This window comes from Eurosta solidaginis, chromosome 3, assembly GCF_040869045.1.
Source record: "Eurosta solidaginis isolate ZX-2024a chromosome 3, ASM4086904v1, whole genome shotgun sequence".
NCBI classification, from domain to species: domain Eukaryota; kingdom Metazoa; phylum Arthropoda; class Insecta; order Diptera; family Tephritidae; genus Eurosta; species Eurosta solidaginis.
This window is the reverse complement of record NC_090321.1, coordinates 13,150,502-13,171,602: the sequence shown is the minus strand read 5'-3', so window position 1 is coordinate 13,171,602 and position 21,101 is coordinate 13,150,502. Positions and strand designations below refer to the sequence as shown.

At 35.8% G+C, this 21,101-nt stretch overlaps 1 protein-coding gene and 1 non-coding gene across 4 annotated transcripts in view; one reads left to right on the top strand and one right to left on the bottom strand.

The window, feature by feature from the left end:
• Positions 1-21,101, top strand: part of mam (mastermind) — a 366,289-nt gene that overhangs the window by 71,223 nt on the left and 273,965 nt on the right. The gene's annotated exons all lie outside the window — the stretch shown is intronic.
• Positions 4,120-4,192, bottom strand: TRNAR-CCU (transfer RNA arginine (anticodon CCU)). The gene has a single exon. It is a non-coding gene; the product is annotated as a tRNA-Arg (tRNA).

Sequence of the window (21,101 nt, the reverse complement as noted above, 5' to 3'; positions counted from 1 at the left end):
TTATAAAAGGTGGAAAATGAATAGTCTGTTTTGTGAGGTGTAAGTGCGAATGAGTGAATGAATCTTTATTTAAATATTGTTAGCTTATTTATACTAAATTGTTCTAAACATATTCCATAATACATATTTACTTTAAGCATACATACTGACATACCTATATACAACTGAACACAAATAAGTACCTACACACTTGTGTTGAGCTGTGACGTCTGTGGGAAAGGCAATGTCAGCAAATTTGCCTGAATGCAAATTTGGTTTAGTCGTGCGTTGTACACACACCTGTATTGAATCGTGTGAATTGCTCTGTCAGCAACAATTAGCAAATGCCCCTTTTGTGTTGGTTAAAATTTAGACTCTTTTTGTTACAGGGTAGCATATTAACTGGTTTACTCATTTGGCATTGAAATTGTTAGCTGTTTACACTACATCATGCGGTTAGGCAAAAATCAGAATAATAAACATAGTTTTCAAAACTAAAAAACACCAAATATGGTGCCGTTTTAGTATCCCAATCCACTTAGATATTAGATGTTGATAGCACCATAGCACGGAACCTCTGTGTCTCCGCTATTAAGTACAACTCGTTTTGTAGCGTGTTATTTAAAAACTGTCGCGAGACTTCAATAATGGCCGCTAGATGGGTCTAACTCTCCTTTGCGCGCCTAGCCTAGAGAGTTATAAACAAGCATACATACAAGTGAAGCTCATATAAGCGTGTTAAAAAAGAACGCAGCGCTAGGACTAGTTGTTAAGGTCTACTACTACGACCCGCCAATATGGAAAGGGGCTTAATTTACTAACTGCATTACAAAGTTGAGAGACTACATGCTACTGTTATTAATGTTAAATTAATCTAGAATGCGTTCAAGTTCCTGCAGGGAACATACAAAAATACATGTAAGGTATAAATTACAGCAAAACAAGTATGTGAGTAAGTGATTTTTAAAACTTCCAGGATTTCGTACAATTTATGACTTAGTGTCCTCGGTACGATGCTTAGAAATATGTATTTTCCGTTCAGTTAATTTTCCTAAGTAAGATTGTCTATTATTTTTTGATTTATTAATACTGTGTTGTTTTAAAATTATGAACTCTTTTAAATCTCTTCAACAACGCCGCACCTTTTATTTATGTATTCACAAAAGGATATAGCATTACACCCACAACTTTGTTTAGCTTTTGCAGCAATTTAAATGCAAATATCTTCTTAAAGCAATCGTAGTAGTGGCAACGACTTGTTAATAAGGCCATAAAAGCAATAACCATAATTTCTGTGACAGCTGTGCGTAACGATCTAACATCCTGCTTGTTGTTGCCCAATCCAGCTGCTGTTGTTGTATGTTGCATACTCTTAAAAGCTCATTCTTTTAACGACCAACAATTTAAAAAATAGTATCAAAATTATGCATTTGAGCTTTTGTTGAAATTATGAGGGATGTCAATTGGAGATGGTTGTTTTAACGGCATAGCATCTACAGCTTCACAGGTGCCAATCTTGCTAAGAAATATTTTTATTGAACAAATTATCTGAAATACCTTGCGTCGATTAACCATATTGGCATATTTAAAATTTTTTTTTTGTTTTCATTTCAATCGGATGGCAACCTCGATCTAAATTTCAGCCATACCGTCGGCTTAAGTACCATTTTCTTCGAAAATGGCGTAAATGCAGTTTGGTAGAGCAGCCCTCGAATTCCAACTTTCGCTACCGCTAAAACTGCATCGCCAAAAATCTCTAGAACAGCATGCAATGCGTTGAAAAGCATGCAACATTAAGTATCATGTTGTCATAAGGAATAACCACCTATGTCTTCTGTAAAAGTATAGGAGTTAGGCTGGTATTCCTATTGACCATATAGTACTAAATGTTGCATACTTTTCTGCGCATTGCATGCTGTTCTAGAGATTTTTGGCGATGCAGTTTTAGTGTTAGCGAAGGTTGGAATTTGGGAGCTACTACATGACGCAGAATAAAAAGTAACATCATATGGTGGCTATATGAGCCAAAACAAGCCAAGCTTTGCCTCATACAATTTCAATGTAAAATTAAAAGTTTTCTACCCGCGATGCTTATATAATAGCTTAATAGCTTAAGCTGCAACCGTGTTAACTTTTATATTGACAGTCAAGCAGCAATTAAGGCAATAATCTCGCATAGCACAGCATCTAAATGCGTGTTAGAGTGTAAGCAGTCTCTGGAGAGAATCGGGACAGGGAGAAGCATACATCTATATTGGGTCCCAAGGCATATGGGAATAGATGGGAATGAAAAAGCGGACGAACTAGCTAAAAAGGGCGCATCCATTGAAGCTTGCTCCGCAGACGTCCCAATTAGACTGGGCGAGATTAAGCGAAGGCGAGAGGTGCACATGATCGACCAAGCGGGAAAGGCGTGGGTTCAAGCGCGGGGCTGTAAAGTGTCGAAGGTTATGTGTAGGTCTTACAACCTTAGGCTAACAAAGTTGCTTCTATCATTAAAATGAGAGGACTGTAGACTCACGACGGGTATTCTGACTTGACACTGCCTTCTGGCGTCACATGCCTTTAAATTAGGCTTGGTCAGTGATAGCAGATGTAGGAAGTGCGGGTTGGAGGAGGAAACGATCGAGCATGTTCTGTGCTCGTGCCCTGCACTTGCCAGGCTAAGACTCCAGCTATTAGGAGTGACACAGCTATCAGATCTAGAAGCAGCAAGTGGTTTAAGTTCTAGGAAGCTTCTAGTATTTGCCAAGAGGCCGGAGTTTTTTTATAACATAGGTCCTGGTTTTTGATAGGGGTTTTCAGTTTAGTCGTTAAAACAAACTTCTGGTAACACTACGGACTGAATCAGTCTATGTGAGGTCCTCATGGACCGGCCAGTTCAACCTAACCTAACCTACCCGCGATGCTAAATTTTTTGTATGTCAGTCGGTCTAGAAGGCTCAATGTGGTAATATTAAATCGATTCCAAGATGGTCGATCTTGTACCCTAATGGTGCTTGTTATATCCGCCAAAGGGCTATCAATATAGATAACACTCCCCAAAACCTTCGACAACAACAACAAAGACTTATTGCACAGTAGCTTCTAAAGAAGAATTTCACATACCAGTAAAAACCTTAGGCATTTTTGCTTCATGGATGTATAGGGTTTTGTTTTAGGTTAAAAGGCACCAGCACTGTTTTATTAGAGACGATAGATACTTCCTAGGTATCCCACCAGCTTTCTATGGCGAGCAGAGCTTGTTGACATATGTAAGTAATACTTAGGCCGGCTTTACATAAACCTCTTGCGCGCGTTTTTTCGCTTCAGCGCTATAACAGCGCTATACGTTAAGATTATATCAACTTTTTGTCTCGCTTTACATTCCACAAACTTTGTTTGATATACATACGTGCGGCCATAATTTGAACTCATCTCAAAACCAGCATAAGTGATTTCTGTCCAATCCATGAGCTTCCAGTAGATGAATAAGGTAAGCTGTGAAATTCGAACGGGTACACCTCATAATCCCGACTTCCAGTGATTCCGGCATACACTATACAGATATACACGATACAGATAGAAAGACAGACAAAACCAAATCCCGAATAGATAATATCCAGAGAACAAATTATCCATAAAAATCAAAATCCGCAAAACTATAAATTCGGAAAAAAAACACATTCCAGATATTTTCGGCAATAACAGACCGAAGGTTGAAAATCGAAGGAATTGAAATATTGTTTATAGTTTTTCGGGATATCTTTCGGGATTTTCTGTGTTGAATTATTTCTCATGGAGATTTCGTCGTGCTGGATTATTATTTGTGCACATTTTGTCTTGTCGGGATTATGGATTTCGGGAAGCTGGGTGCGGCATTATGTATGTGGGGATTGTTTTAATGTAAAACTAAACTTTAAGCTTTATATTGCAAAAATATATCAGTTTACATATTAGCAAAAAGTAAATACGCCTTTTAATTATATTTATTATAAAAAAAACTCTTCAATGTAAAATACTCATTTCTTGAAATTTAACAAGATTTTATTTATTTTGCTGTCAAAGTTTCTAACTTTCCAATTTAACAGTTTTTTTAACATATGTATTTTTTTTTAATTAGAAAAAAGCATTTTTTATGAAAAAACTGAATTTATTTTGTACCCCAGATGGGACTCGAACCCACAATCCCCGGCTTAGGAGGCCGGTGCCTTATCCATTAGGCCACTGGGGCGTGTTTTATACAGCGAACCAAGTGTACATTTAAGCAAGCAAAAACAAAACCAACAACAACATCAATATTCTGTATTTTTGTATGTAAATATGTAAGTAAGTCTGTTCTGAATTTCTGTAGAAAAACAAACAAAAGCAGCAACTGCGATTGCAATGAAGGCAACGAGGTCGCAAAATAATAATAATGATGTTCGGTCAACAACATTATCTTGTTTATTATGAGCAAAAATGCGAATAAATCGAAAATTGGAGGGTTGCTGAGTTCATATTCGCTTGCTTGACTGGTCGCGCGCTCCGAGGATATCAACATGCGGATGGGTGAGAGAGATACTCAACAAACAAAAATTGATATGGATGTAAACCCAGCAAGTATTAAGGAACATAAAATACTCAGGATTTAGTATGCTGAGAGTTCGGTGCGTTATGAGCATGTTCTGTAATTTTGAAACGCTTGTTGTGCTATAGTTCTGGTTTTAGCTTTGGCATACCAAGTGATGCGGCGGCTTTCCAATATGTACACTGGGTAGACCTAGCACCAGTAAAATAGAGAAAGAGTAAATAAACGAAGTCAATACCAGTGTTGCCAGGAATAAAATTTCTTTGGGGCTAGAATCTAGAAAAAAAGGGCTAGAAAGAGCTAAATTTCTTCAAGAAAATCCAAAACCCGTTGCAAAAAGAGCTAAAAGTATATGTATATTTTTCAATGTAAGTTTTCACATTTATTTCAAATCAAACTTAAAAAACAAAGTTATAAAAAAGGTACAGTAAACTCACAAAAACAAAAAAAAAAAAAATGTGTGCCTTATAGAGGTACATAAATAATACTGTTTTTATACTCAGCTGAGCAGAGCTCACAGAGTATATTAACTTTGTTCGCATAACGGCAATCCGTAACGGCATAAACTAATCGAGATAGATATAGACTTCTATATATCAAAATGATCTGGGCGAAAAAAGAAATTCATTTAGCCATGTCCGTCCGTCCGTCCGTCCGTCCGTAAACACGATAACTTGAGTAAATTTTGAGGTATCTTGATGAAATTTGGTGTGTGCGTTCCTGGGAGCTTAACTCAGATCGCTATTTAAAATGAACGAAATCGGACTGCAACCACGCCCACTTTTTCGATATCGAAAATTTCGAAAAACAGAAAAAGTGCGATAATTCATTACCAAAGACGGATAAAGCGATGAAGCTTGGTAGGTGGGCTGACCTTATGACGCAGAATAGAAAATTAGTAAAATTTTGGACAATGGGCGTGGCACCGCCCACTTTTAAAAGAAGGTAATTTAAAAGTTTTGCAAGCTGTAATTTGGCAGTCGTTGAAGATATCATGATGAAATTTGGCAGAAACGTTACTCCTATTCCTATTTGTGTGCTAAATAAAAACTAGCAAAATCGGATGGCGAACACGCCCACTTTTAAAAAAATATTTTTTTTCATCAAATTTTAACAAAAAATTTGATATCTTTACAGTATATAAGTAAATTATGCCAACATTCAACTCCAGTAATGATATGGTGCAACAAAATACAAAAATTAAAGAAAGTTTCAAAATGGGCGTGGCTCCGCCCTTTTTCATTTCATTCGTGTAGAATACTTTTAATGCCATAAGTCGAACAAAAATTTACCAATCCTTGTGAAATTTGGTAGGGGCATAAATATATGACGATAACTGTTTTCTGTGAAAATGGGCGAAATCGGTTGAAGCCACGCCCAGTTTCTTTACACAGTCGACCGCCTGTCCTTCCGCTTGGCCGTTAACATGATAACTTGAGCAAAAATCGATATATCTTTACTAAACTTAGTTCACGTACTTATCTGAACTCACTTTATCTTGGTATAAAAAATGGCCGAATTCGGACTATAACCACGCCCACTTTTTCGATATCGAAAATTACGAAAAATGAAAAAAAATGCCATAATTCTATATCAAATATGAAAAAAGGGATGAAACATGGTAATTGGATTGGTTTATTGACGCAAAATATAACTTTAGAAAAAACTTTGTAAAATGGGTGTGACACCTACCATATTAAGTAGAAGATAATGAAAAAGTTATGCAGGGCGAAATCAGAAGCCCTTGGAATCTTGCAGGAATACTGTTCGTGGTATTACATATATAAATAAAATAGCTGTACCCAACAGATGATGCTATGGGTCACCCTGGTCCACGTATTGGTCGATATCTCGAAAACGCCTTCACATATACAACTAAGGGCCACTCCCTTTTAGAACTCTCATTAATACCTTTAATTTGATACCCATAACGTACAAACACATTCTAGAGTCACCCCTGGTCCACCTTTATGGCGATATCTCGAAATGGCGTCCACCTATAGAACTATGGCCCACTCCCTTTTAAAATACTCATTAACACCTTTCATTTGATACCCATATCCTACAAAGAGATTCTAGAGTCACCCCTGTTCCCTTTTTATGGCGATATCTCGAAAAGGCGTCCACCTATAGAACTAAGCATCACTCCATTTTAAAATACTCATTACCATCTTTCATTTGATACCCATATCGTACAAACACATTTTAGAGTCACCCCTGGTCCACCTTTATGGCGATATCCCGAAATGGCGACCACCTATAGAACTATTGCATACTCCCTTTCAAAATGCTCTTTAATATTCATGTCACACAAACACATTCCAGGGTTACCCTAGGTTCATTTTCCTAAATGGTGATTTTCCCTTATTTTGTCTCCAAAGCTGTCAGCTGAGTATGTAATGTTCGGTTACACCCGAACTTAGCTTTCCTTACTTGTTATAGTTCATTTTATATTTTATATCATTAAAAAGTAAGAAGTATTTAAGTATTTTTCACACTACTACAATGACGGCATGGCTATAGGTTCGCCAAAAATACGACTTGCCAAAATGTTGGCCGATGAAAATTTATTTAAATTTTTTCGAATATTTTTATTAAATTTTTAACGTCCTACGCGTGGTCGAATCATCATTAAATAAAATACACGTGTGCGATATTCAAGTTTATGTTGGGACGAGATATATTTGAAGGGCCTTAGACTTAAAAAATCTATGATTTTGTTCTCAGAAAATGAATTATTATTATTGCTACATTCATAAATATTTTTTGTGTTCATTAATTTTAAGAGATCTTTGTTTATTTCAAAGTCATGACAGCATTTATATAGCTGTTTAAGACCACTTCTTATTGTCAGAAGCGAATTCAACATAAATAAATTCATTTTGTTTCTGTGTTTGCTTTTAATTAAACTCATATTTGAAAATGTTATTTCAACTTCAGCATTACTTATTGGTAGCATAAGAAATGTAAGCACAAAATCGACAAGCTCTTGGAAAGGGGTTTCATTTAACGTGTTCTTAAACTCTTTAACCTCAAACCAAAAACTTAAAGTTGAAGTCACATTTTTCCAATTTTGGAGATGGATATTCTTCCACTGCATTTCTAACTTAGTTATTTCATCAGTGCTATACTTGTCTTTTTCATTTGTGAAATATGAAAACAATTGGGGTTTCACAATTCTCAATGTGAAAAGAAATCTATTTTGCTGAGCGTTTCTATATTTTGCGGCAAGCGTTGCGTAATTGCTCTATTAATTTAATTATGAAGTCGCGACATATATTACGTATCTTTCTTTTAATAAATTCGTCTATACATTTATCTTATTTTTTAATTCGTATATATTCTTCAGACGTATAATGAAAATAAGGACAAAAATTTATTATAATCTAAAGTTAAAGGGTCGGAACTCTTAGAAGGAGACACTATGCTTGTGCACAAGCTGGAAAAGCAAATGTACAACCTCATGACACAGTTTATCGATTAAAGTTTTTGTTATCAGTTGAGTACCCAGTTGTAATATCATACATAACGAAACAAATAAAATAAAACTTCGACACATATAAAACACATTACAAATTTCACAATACGTATTGCCGAAATAGATTTGGAGCCAAAAAGGAGAAAGCATTTTAAAAAGGGCCAAAAAACAGCTAGGAGCTAAACCGGAATTTTTGGAGCTAAACGCAAACAAAAAAAGGACTAGATCTGGCTCCACAAGCACGAAAATGGCAACACTGGTCAACACGTATTAAGGGGCCAACGAGACAGCTCGCATGAGAGCGACATGAAAATGGCATTTCGCCTTTTTGCCTGCAGCCAGGCAGTCAGTCAAGCAATCATACAGGCTGTTAGTCAGATAGGGAGAGGATATTTGAGCCTTTTATAGTGAGACACAAACGTACATATGTACGTTACTATGTATGTAAACAATTGAGTGTACATATGGTACAATTAAGACAGGATATGGCTCTTGGTAACTCTGATTTCACTGTGCTCGATAAGTACACTCGCATTTATTAGGGTGTCCGTCGTTGCCAATATTAACAATAACAATTTGAAACAATATACATACATAACTGGTGCTTGGTTAAGTCCGAGTTGCTCTTCCAATTTCGGGCGTGCTAGGTACATTACTTTACAACAAGTTGGATGAATTTGAATGGAATTTGACACACATCTTGAAGGATCTATTGATTATGTTATTAAAATAAGGAAGCGGCGCTCCTAGTACCATCAACTTTTTAATTACTTCTTAATCGATATATCTAACTCTAAGTACATTGACCTGGATCAAATGATATTACGTAAATGAAAGTCATATGGGTCAGGGTCTAAGCAGTTTTAAAAATGCGAGCAGTGCAACGGCCTAGTTTTCCTCTCCGCGGGACGGCTTTTGAATCGTTATAACTATATTTTATAACTGCCTATAAAATTTTGTATTGAAGTCGCATAGATCGAGATCTAGTTTAACAAAAAATTATAACTCTGAACCTATTTAATCTGGAACAATGATATTTGGTATACGAGTCAAATTTGTCTAAGAAACCTTGGAAAATTTGTTTAGGATAACGTCAGGTTTCAAGCAGATCGAGTCCTTCTAGGGCCATGCACGTTTTAGTACGAGGTTTGAGTAATGTGGGTATTTTTTCAGTGCGGGGAAATCAGGTTTCGGTCGGCTTCAGACAGTGTCGTTTTGGGGCCTTGCAGGAACTATTTTCGTGACTTTTTTGGACCAATTTTTTTCCGACGACATCAGGTTTCTTTGGAGTCGCTTTTCTTTCAGATCGAATAATTTTGGAGCCATGCATGGACTATTTCCGCAACTTTTTGCGATCACTTTTCACTTGAGATCACTTTTCATTCAGACGGCGTCGGTTAGATCGCTCTGGCTTCAGGTCGATTCGTATAGGGGTCATATAGGGAGTTTTTATCGCTTACCTTTTTGAGATAAATTTTCACTTAGGATCATTTTTCGTTCAGACGACGACGGTTTTCATTCGGTTTTTAACGGCGTCATTTTGGGACCATGCAGGAAATATTTTCACCATCTTTTTGATATCATTTCGGTATTGTTTCCGAAATAATTTCAGTTTTAGGAATTTATTTCGAAATAATTTTCGGAAATATTTCCAAACAATTTCGGGATATAGTTTAAAGATAACTTCCAGACTATCTTGGAACTATTTTGGTGCTATCAGACGTCTTCTGTAAATAGTTTCGGTTAGTATTTTAGGATTTCGGTTTTGAAATTGTTAGACCTGTACTTTAAATCGTATTTTTTTTAGTGTTTTCGAATATGGACTAAATAGGGTTCCACCTTTTCGGAAACTCGGAATCGTTTAAAGTTTCCTGTTTTGATTTCGTTAACTAAACGTTGGCGGTTTTAATGGGAATATTTAAAAAATGAATATATTTTTATTAATAGAAATGTTTTTCAATTATAAGAAAATTTTTCTAAGCGGGTCGCCCCTCGGCAGTGTTTGGCAAGCGCTCCGGGTGTATTTCTGCCATGAAAGCTCTCAGTGAAAACTCATCTGCCTTGCAGATGCCGTTCGGAGTCGGCATAAAACATGTAGGTCCCGTCCGGCCAATTTGTAGGGAAAATCAAGAGGAGCACGACGCAAATTGGAAGAGAAGCTCGGCCTTAGATCTCTTCGGAGGTTATCGCGCCTTACATTTTTTTTTTTTTTTAATTTAAAAAAAATTTTGATAAAATAAGCCGGCTGCTGTTTCAAAAATCTCTATCTCAAAAAATAAAACCTTTGAAGAACGTCCTGTTCTAGATTTTGTTTGATGTGCGCCCTGGTTGGTTGGTTGGTTGGAGTGGCGAGTCCCAATTGACTCCAATTAGCGCTCATGCGCCGTTTTGATACCACAATTCGTGAGATAACCAAGCCTCAGGGATAAATAAGCCTCAGGGAAACCCGTCCCCCTATATCCATCCCGTGGAGTTTATAAATTTGAGAAGCTCTCTCGGCCTAACATCCTTGAGTTCTGGGAGGCTTTCAAAAAGGGCTTTCCAAGAAACTTTATTCTGCTTCGACAGCAGATGCTCAATCGTTTCCTCCGCCTCCGTACGCTTGCAGCTGCGACAGGAGGTATTGTGTTCCAGTCCCATCCGTGCCGCTTGTACCCGCAATTGTCCAATGCCCCGTGAGCACCGCAACTACTCTGGATATATCCCTTCTGTTCATCTTCAGGACAGCTATAGAGCGTTTTTCGTTATATAATGACACATGCTCTTGGAAACTTTACAGGACCGCAACCGCTTCCACCTATTGTTGGCCTCGCTCAACCAGTGCTGGGAGATGCGACCCTTGATGAGTCCCAGGAGTGCAAGGACCTCCTCCGCTCCTGAGACATCAAGAGCCGCTACACGCCGTGCCAGCTCATTCGCCATCTCGTTACCCATATCAGGGTAAAGATCTGCCGGCTCGCCAGAATCATGGCGCTCTCCCTACGCTGCCCAACCAAGTACGTCCTATCTCATAATTTTATTCAAAAACATCAGATTTCAATTTGTTTCTAAAACCCTCTATCTGAGCATAAACTAATTATATTTTAGCGATAGATACGGCATTTATGAAAAAAATTTGGAGGTAGGAAGTACTTCAACCGGCTTCCGAGAATGGGCGTTTTCGAACTGGCTGCTGAAATAGGGTGATATTCGACTCAACAGCCGAAATAAAACAATTTAAAAAAAAATTTAAGAAAATAAACGAATACGTTTCTCTAAATAAATTCAAAAACAAACAAAAAAACAGTTTGACCCAAAAGCTCGGACTTGAACTCGTCTCCTCTCGAAAACCCGTACTCCAACTCTACCTCTATGCCACAACAACTTGTGAATTTCTGTCATTAAATGTGTAGTTTTTTATATAGCAACAAAAAAATGCCAAATGAACTTTGAATTTTAGTAAAACGGAACGTTTTTCAAAACACCCAAGAGGAAATCGTGAGACTTTCAGCCCATGCCCGTATCTCTTGATTATTTCGAAAGTATCTCCGGAACCTTTGTTTTGTTTTCTTTATTAATTTGCGACTATTTCGGAATTTCTTCAGGTACCGTTTCGAGTTCGCTTACCGCTGAATTTAAAATCAAAGGGTTCCATTTTTCATTGGGTAATCTGAACTTAGGCCTCCATAGAAAAATCTTAACTTTCACTACTGTTCGATGTTCCTTAGGCATATCCAGCCGGAACGAAGATTTTGGATATATTTGACATTGGTATTACCATTTAAAGAGGTATTACTGTTTATAAGGAACACCCTAGTGTATACCTTACACACTCATATACCTCGGTTTATTTGGGATGGATGCAGGTGCACTGGAACGGCGGCCGCACACGTCGCTAAGTCGGCTTCGCTTTAGCAAACGGAATGCAGAATGCAATGCTGGAAATTTTTCTATTTAACTTTGCTAGTTGGCGACTAAGTATTAGAACTGCCTAGTTGATTTAGTTGATTGATTTCGTAATCACTTCGCAAACGTTTATGCGAATTTTATGCTCCACTACCGGTGACGAATCATCCACTTGTCCCCATATAAATTACATGCCGCGTTCTGTATGGCGATTTGCATTATAATCTTTGTTAGATCGTAAAAATAGGCAGTTTAAAATTTAACGGATTTTATTTGTTCTTCAATCGATGTACTCAGGTATATTTGCAAACATATACAATCGTATCTAATAAATTAAGAAACCCCTCAGCTTTGCTACAGCAGCAAGTACACCTTCGCTCATTTTTAGAAATTGAAAACGAGTTTTTTTATTTTTACCGTCTAAGGGTTGTTTCGCCAACGTCTTTTCTGTGCACGTTCATATGTATTTTGTGCCAAGATACAGGGTGTTTGCACAGAAATGCAATTATCTTGAGGGCCTTGTTGAAGAAACTCACGAAATCGTTTAATTATAAAATTCGAAGATTTCTATTTAATCGAATTTAGTCAAAATATTTTATTTAATTTAAGATATAGACGGTTTTTTGCGATATTACAGTCTACGGAGATGGCTCAAAATTGAGAAACGGGAACAAGAAATGGGCTGTACTCAAAGCATCTGCTCGTCAATCACCGATTTCTTGACTCTTGCAATGTTTTCCAGACGGAGGGTCGATGAGGTCGTAGCTTGAAGGCTTCAAGGCAAGTACAGTACCGGAGGCTTATGTAACTATCTTTGTTGGCTACCGAATTGCCTTAAAGGCATAAGAATCCTATTGATAGCTATTGTGTGGAGTTCTCGAGATTCTTTGGCATCCGTAGGGCATCTTAATCTCTCCCAATGCAGGGTCCTCGGAAATAGAGGAAATGAACCAGTTATGACCAGAAAAGGTTACGAAATGGATATAAAATACCATCAGTGTGTTATCTACTATGAGGTCTCTAAGTCCTTGTTTGTATACGAAAGAAACGGACTTGCCTTTCAAAATCAATCAGCTTTGCTTGCATTGAAAGTACTTTTGGACGGCATGTTGTTGTTGTTGTTGTTATTTTTTGTTGTTTTTGGATAAGACACCCTCCGAAGGTTTTGGGAAGTGTTATTGATGTTGACTATGTTTTTCCGGATGTAGATCCGGTACGTTCCGGTAACAAGCACCATTAAGGTACTAACTCGACCATCTCAGTAAGGATTTAATATGATCACACTGAGCCTTCTAGGCCATCCCCTACCCTCTAACTCCATGAGGAACTTGGGGTCGCCGGAGCATCGCTTGCTAAATATGTGTATGATACATTCATATTTTTTACAGGATTAGCCTCGCGTAGCTGAGGTTAAAAATTGGGCTGCGAAAGCTGTGTATTGCGTTTATCAACCCCTTGAATTCCCGGGAGGTATCATAGGTCACTGTGCTATAGAGCCGATGCTTCGACGATGAGTCATAGCTACCTAACTAAATAGGAATCAATTCATTACTACTTCAGTAGATGCTCTGCGGAAATATAGAGGGTCCATAAAACAAAAAACCAAATGCCGAAAAAGTCAGAAACTTTATAATTATTTTAAAGCTTTACAAAAAATTTTGATTGCTGAGTGGAATATCACCACATCAAGAGTGCCGTTTCGTAAATACCCTATCTCAGAAAACTTTTGAAGAACACCCTAATTCCGAACTTTTTTCAAACCGCCCTACCTCTGAATTCGGTTGAAGAATATGTTTTAAAAACGCCCTATCTAAGTTCAAATTCGATACATTTTGACATAAGCTTGGGCGTTTACGAAACAAATTCTGAGATAGACCGTACTTGAACCGAACTCTGATATAGCACGTTTTTGACACAAATTCTGAAATACGGTATTTTTGAGAAATATTCTCAGAAAGAGCGTTTTCGAAATGTTAGCCGAGATAGGATTTTACGCAGCCTTCGATTAAAAATATTTTTTTTTGAATATCGTTTGAAAAACTTTTTTTACTCCTCAGGAACTCCAGAGCTATTGCAAATATACTCAAACCGTTTCTTTTTAATGTTTTGTAATTTTTTTTTAATTTTCAGACTTTTTACAAATTTCGGTATTTGGAGGGCTTTTGATGAACTTTCTTCTACTCTCAGAAAATTAGAAGGGTACACACAAATTTTTAAAATAATTTTTGTAACTTGAAAATGTTTCGAATTTTTGAAAATTTTCAGGCCTATTTTTTTACAGGACCTCTGGAACAAATGAAAAGCTACGCAGAAACTTTTGAAGCAGTAATACAATTTTTTTTTCTGCAATTTTGAAACTTTTCAACTTTTGAAAATATAGTTCAGGAGCCATAGAACCAGGGACGGGAAATAGTAATTATTTTTTTTTCGGAGTCGAAGAAGTCCTGGTCAAAAAACTCTCCTAGGTGAAAATGTTTGAGTTCCCAGGTATCCGTATAGCAATATCATGTCGAATCATGCAGCCTATTTATTTATCGAACTTTTTCCATAAAAGTCCACATATAAAAGTAAAATATGTAATTTTACTTTTTGAGTCCGATAGAACTTGTTAAACTCGGACTTTTAAAAATAAAAGTCCGGAAATAAAAGTTAAACCGGACTTTTATTTTCGCCTTAAAAAATAAAAGTCCGGATTTAATTTTTTAACTAGCGCTATCGGACTCAGGTAATAAAAATCCGAAAATAATTTTTATCTTGATCCAAATATATTAAAAGTCCAAATTAATAGGTTTGCAAGGAATTATATTATAAAAGGAATAACAGTTTCTGCCTCTGCATAGAACTATTAAAGATCTACCCGGAAATTAAATGGGGTTACATTTTGAGGAAATGCGGCACCTGAGAACTCAGCCGTATGAAGCAAAAAAACACAAGCATATCCTTGGTGAACTCCACAAACAGGCGTCGGACCTTTATGCCAGGTCCGTTGAATCCAGTACTCAAAGAACAGTACCCAAAACTTGCGGAAGAAGAACGCATACTCCCCAGGGAAACGCGAGTCACTCTAGCTCAACTTTGTTCTGGATACTGTAACAGGTTAAACTCTTACCAATCCAGAATCAACCCCAATATACAAAATGTATACCCCGTTTGCAATGTGTCCCCACATGACCATTTCTTTAATTGTAATGTGGAACCAACGCTTCTAACACCCCTTTCATTATGGTCCACCCCTGTTGAAACAGCAGGTTTCCTTGGACTCCCGTTAGAGGACAATTTGTGATCGGTCGCAGCTTTTAGGTGGGGCGAAGCACTGCTACAACAACAACAACAACATCTACCCGGAAAAATTATTTTTTTACTATATTCGAATTATTATTTTTTTACTTTTCGGAAAACATCGAATATTTGACGTAGTTCGCAGAACTTTTTCAGAAAATTTAGAGCTTGCAAAAATGCGCCGTACTTTTTCAGAATTTTGTTTTGCTCTTGAACTATGGAAAAGCTAGAATAATTTTTTTGGAAATATTTCGACTTTTTGTAAAAATGTGAGTTATTGGAGTATTTTTTAAATTTGTTTACCATATTTTTTTCATTTTTGTTTAAATTGTGACGAATATTAGCCACACTAAGGGATACTATCATCTCTAAGCCAATAATAAGCCGTGACTTGTATGCACATCAATAAATCAATCATTATGTCTATACATATGTCCATACAAGCAGAGGAGAGCAACGCACAAACACATGCATATATCTGAGATACTCCCAAAAGCAGGCAATAATTTGTGCAAGTATCATTCACATATACACGCGCATATGAGAAGCTATAAACGTAGTTATAGCTGGTAATTTTATAGCTGATAACTAACTAGTAAATTCTAGAAATAGAAGCGCCTAGAAATATGTCAACGCGGAAATCAAACAGTATAAAAGCAGGAACAGTTGAGGCACGAAAAATCAGTTTGATTTAAGCACGCTATCTGTCGAGAAGTAGTAGTGTTATTTTGAAAGTAGTCTAATAAAGACAAATTTGCATTATCGAATATTGGAGTTAATTATTCAACAGTTTAGTAATTCGAACGTTAGCAGAAGGTTGCAAATAAGAGGAATTCGTTACAATATATTTGGGAAATTTAAAATTTTGTTTAAGAAAATAGACTATTGAAATTTTTTTTTATTTTGGGAAGTCTTTCGACTTTTCGAACAAAAATTAATAACTGGCTTAATTTTACAGAACAAGTTTTTCTCCTTTTCAAGGGTTACAGTACAGTAAATTTACAGTCATTCGAAATTCCGTATAGCGTGCCAAGTATAAATTACTTGGTTATTGGAGCTCTAGAATTGCTTCCACATCTAGATATCTAAGAAATAACTTTTACTGAACCTCTTCCAGCAATGTAAAGACAAAATGGAAAAGTTATTCCTTTTTTTATTAGCTACCAAACCCTCATTAGAGAAGTTGCAAACATTTATTCAGACAAGCGTACCTCACTCTGTTGGTTCGCAGTCATATCAAGTTCCCTATAGTTGAAATATTCATCAAAGCAGTTCGTTGCAGGTAAAAGCATACTCAAGCTTTCGTTCTGTTCGTTATTCCTTTTGCAGTGAAACGTCACTTGGAATTTTTTTCTATTTTTCGCTTCAAAAAGGCGCGCGAGGGCAAAGTAACGAGTCGCTATGAATATGAATATCCTTGGTACATGGACTAAATTACAAAATACGCTTTTACATATTTATATCCTAGTGCATTTATGTAGAGTTTACATATTTGTATGTGTGCATTACTGTGAGTGTTGTTGCGCACTCATGTGAAAATGTGCGCTTGTGAACTGCAACAAGGTGGCGAGACGGTGTCAACAGGCTTGGGTGGGATCACGAGGGTGACTTTTTGTCCTTTCTTTTATTAGATTTACCAAATATAGCTAGTCAAGGTAGAGATTGGCCATGCGATTGAAATTGATATGGCAAGCCAAAGTTTGTTTGGCTATTATTTACAATATTCTTCTCATGCGAATTTTGCTAATTGGATTAAATTAAACCGTATACCATCGTTATATTAAATTATAATAATTGGTTATATGGAAAGGCTACATAATTGTGACCAAAAAATACCAAATAGGATATATTTTCAACTGAAAATTACCAATAGAAAGCTAGCTCTAAGTTTCAGGCTATCAGCAGTTATCTCTTTCAAACGTATACTTATGTTAATTTTTCTCACAAAATGAATATTTCATCAGACTTATTTTGTTTTGCTGATTTTCCGACAGGGAGGATAAATGATGTATGTATATTGAAACGATTTTCCGTTATCCCTTATCAAATTTGGTTTCGAGACAAACCGATTTCGGTGTTGTGCCATCATCAGTAAGGATTTTCGCTCTCGTTCTCAGAACGTCGTTGGTCTCGAAACCAAATTTGTCAAGGGATGACGGAAAATCGTTCCATCATACATCAATATTTCATCAATCAATTAAAGGACCATTTTCTCAATGTGCGTTTAAGCATCTTACCGTTTACGCGGGTCTTCAGTTAAGTGCTCAATAAAAATGTATGATCCAAAAGAAAAAAATCTAAACATAACTATTATTTTCGGAGCGAAATACCTTTTATTTACAGAGTAAAATAAAAAAACCCCAAAATAATTGCTATTTTCGGAGCGGAATAAGAAGAGAAACAAAAAAATTGAAAACAAATTTTTTCTAAGTGAAATAACAAACTCAAAAAAAGTATAATACTGTGACGAATATTAGTGACACAAGTGATACTCACATCACTAATCTGATACTAAGTAAATAAAGCCACAACAACAATAAAGCAAGCTGCCACACTTGTATATACGTAAACAAATTAATCGTTATGTCTACACATATGTACGTACACGCAGCGGAGAGAAACGCACAAACACATACATATATATTATCTGAGGTGCTCACAAAAGTAGGCAATCATTTGTGCAAGTATAACTCACATATACACGCGTGCATCTGTAGTTGTAGCTGGTAAATTTATAGCTGGTAACTAAGTTAAATTCTAGAAACGCCTAGAAGTATGCGAACGAGACATCACAGAGTATAAAAGGAGTTAAAGCTGAGTAATCAGTTTCAGTTTGATTTAAGCACGCTGTCTGTTGAGAGGTAGAAGTGTTATTGTGAAAGTAGTCTAATAAAGACCATTTTGCATTATTGAATATTGGAGTTATTTATTCAACAGTTTAGTGATTCGAACGTTAGCAGAAGGTTGCAAATAAGCGGAATTACTAAATTCGTTACAATACTTTTATTTTCTGAGAAAAATTTAAATTCATATTTCCGAGCGAACTAACTCAAAAAATAACTGTTATTTTCTGAGCGATATAAAAAACTAAAAAAATGGCTCTTCTTTTTCGAGCAAAATAAGAAGCTCAAAAAATAACTGTTTTTCAAACACTTAAAAAATAATTGTATTTTCCTAGTGAAACAAGAAACTCAAGAAATAATTGTTGTTACTAACCGCTCAAGCGACTCTGTATAGCGATAACTAACGTCAATTGGGAGCACCAAGATAGGTCAAGTCTTCGTCCACCTGCCTCTCCCAACTCAGTGGAGGTCTCCCCCTTCTTCAGCTTTCAAACTGCGGTGTCGACTGAAATACTTTCTAGGCCGGAACGTCTTCGTCCATTATATCATGACCTATCCAGCGAAGCCTTTGGAGTTTTATTCGTTGCACAATCTTCATATCGAAGTAAAGCTCACACAGTTGATCATTATACTTTCTTTCGTTCTCGCCGTCGGCATCACGAACAGGACCATAAATATGCCAGAGAACTTTTCTCTCAAACACTCTAAGAATGAAATAAATACCTAAAAATAATCAAGAACCTCAAATATATATGTTGTGCATATATGTATATCATGCGCGGTTCCAGGGGGGGACACTTTTTTTTAAATATGTATAATAATAACGTAAAAAAGCAAGAAAAATTAAAAATTTGTAAAAATCCGTTGTGTGATAAGAAATTACTATGTAGATTAGTATTATATACTTCGTTACAGTCAATACAAAAAAGTCCCCTCCCCCCTGGAACCGCGCATGTGTATATATATAAATATTGAATAAACTACAGCGAATAAGCAATTTCGTTTGCTGTTTAATGCGGAAGTTAAACGTAAATTAATAATTTCGGTACATACAAACGTACAACAGCGTACAATAAAGCAGCAGTGGCAGTTTTAAAACAAATTTTGTGAATTAAAATTCCTTTATTTTATTTTCGATATTTCTCAAAAACGTTTTGGAAAAAATTCGAAAAAAAATTACGAAAATTTCGTACTTTTTATTTGAAGTTCTCAGTTATATTTCGAGTATGCAATTTCAAAGCCCAGTCAATTTTAATAAAGCAAAGTACAAGTGAAAAGTCTATTAAACTTGCATTAGTTTTTGGCAATTTTTGTTTTTGGGTTTAAGATTTTCTTTTATAAAAAAGAATTGTTCATACCTTTCGAAAAAAACAGTCAAAAATCCATGCAAATTTTAGACTAAGAGCTGTAAACTTGCAAACCTACATACTCAAACACAAAAAAAAAAAAAAAAAACAGAAAACTCCAAATAAAAAGTGTAAAATTTTCTTAAATTTTTTCGAAAATGTTTTTGAGATTGGTTTTCACAGTTTAAGTTGCGAAATTCAGAGACATTCTGTTTTAAGTTATCGAAAATAAAACAACAAAACTTGTCTGAAAACTCTAAAATATAAGTTCGAAATATTTCTGAAATTTTCTCGAATTTTCGAATATTTTCAAGAACTCTTTTTAGATTGGTTTGCATAGTTTCAGCTACAAACCTCATGGAAGTTTTTTTCTAAGTTATCGAAAATAAAACAACAAAACTTGTCTGAAAACTCTAAAATATAAGTTCGAAATTTTTCTTAAATTTTCTCGAATTTTCAAATATTTTCAAGAACGCTCTTTAGATTGGTTTGCATAGTTTCAGTTATAAACCTCATGAAAGTCGAAAATAAAACAACAAAACTTGTCTGAAAACTCTAAAATATAGGTTCGAAATTTTTCTGAAATTTTCTCGAATTTTCGAATATTTTCAAGAACGCTCTTTAGATTGGTTTGCATAGCTTCAGTTATAAACGTTTTTTTCTAAATTATCGAAAATAAACAAAGAAGCATTTAATTGACGAAATTTGATCGAAATCGCCATGCTACTGCTATTTTTCTGTTCGCTGCTGTGCCATGAATATAGCTATACCACACAGCAGCTATACATTTTAGCTACTATTTAACTAATTTAATATATAGTAGATTAAACAAACACAAACTAAATAAGTAAGTATATACGTATCGATTATTGATTAGATGCCGTATCTAATTTTCGTGAATGGGATCAAGAATAAATAATTAAATTAATATTTGATTTGCCTACTTATTTACAAACATGCATATCTCATATGCTTAATCCGCTACATAATCAATGCTGAAATCCTTGCAACAAGTTAACAACTAAAACTCTAAAAGCTTTGTATTTACCTATGTATGTGTGTATGTATTTATATATTAAATTGTTTGACCACAAAAATTAAATTCAATTTCATCCTTTCACCACTAATTAGTAAAAATTAACGTTTAGGTATTATCCATTAGCTTCATGAAACAAAAAACCAAACAAAACAAGTAAGGAAGGCTAAGTTCGGGTGTAACCGAACATTACACACTCAGCTGAGAGCTTTGGAGACAGTATAAGGGAAAATCACCATGTAAGAAAATGAACCTAGGGTAACCCTGGAATGTGTTTGTATGACATGGGTATCAAATGAAAGGTGTTACTGATTATTTAACAGGGAGTGGGCCTTAGTACTATAGGTGGACGCCTTTTCGAGATATCGCCATAAAGGTGGGCCAGGGTGACCCAGAACATAATCTGTCGGGTACCGCTAATTTATTTATATATTTAATATCACGAACAGTATTCCTGCCAAGATTCCAAGGGCTTTTGGGTTCGCCCTGTAGAACTTTTTCATTGTCTTCTTCTTAATATGGTAGGTGTCACACCCATTCTACAATGTTTGTTCTAAAGTTATATACTGCGTCAATAAACCAATCCAATTACCATCTTTCATCCCTTTTTTCATATTTGGTATAAAATAATGGCATTTTTTCATTTTTCGTAATTTTCGATATCGAAAAAGTGGGCGTAGTCATAGTCGGATTTCGGCCATTTTAA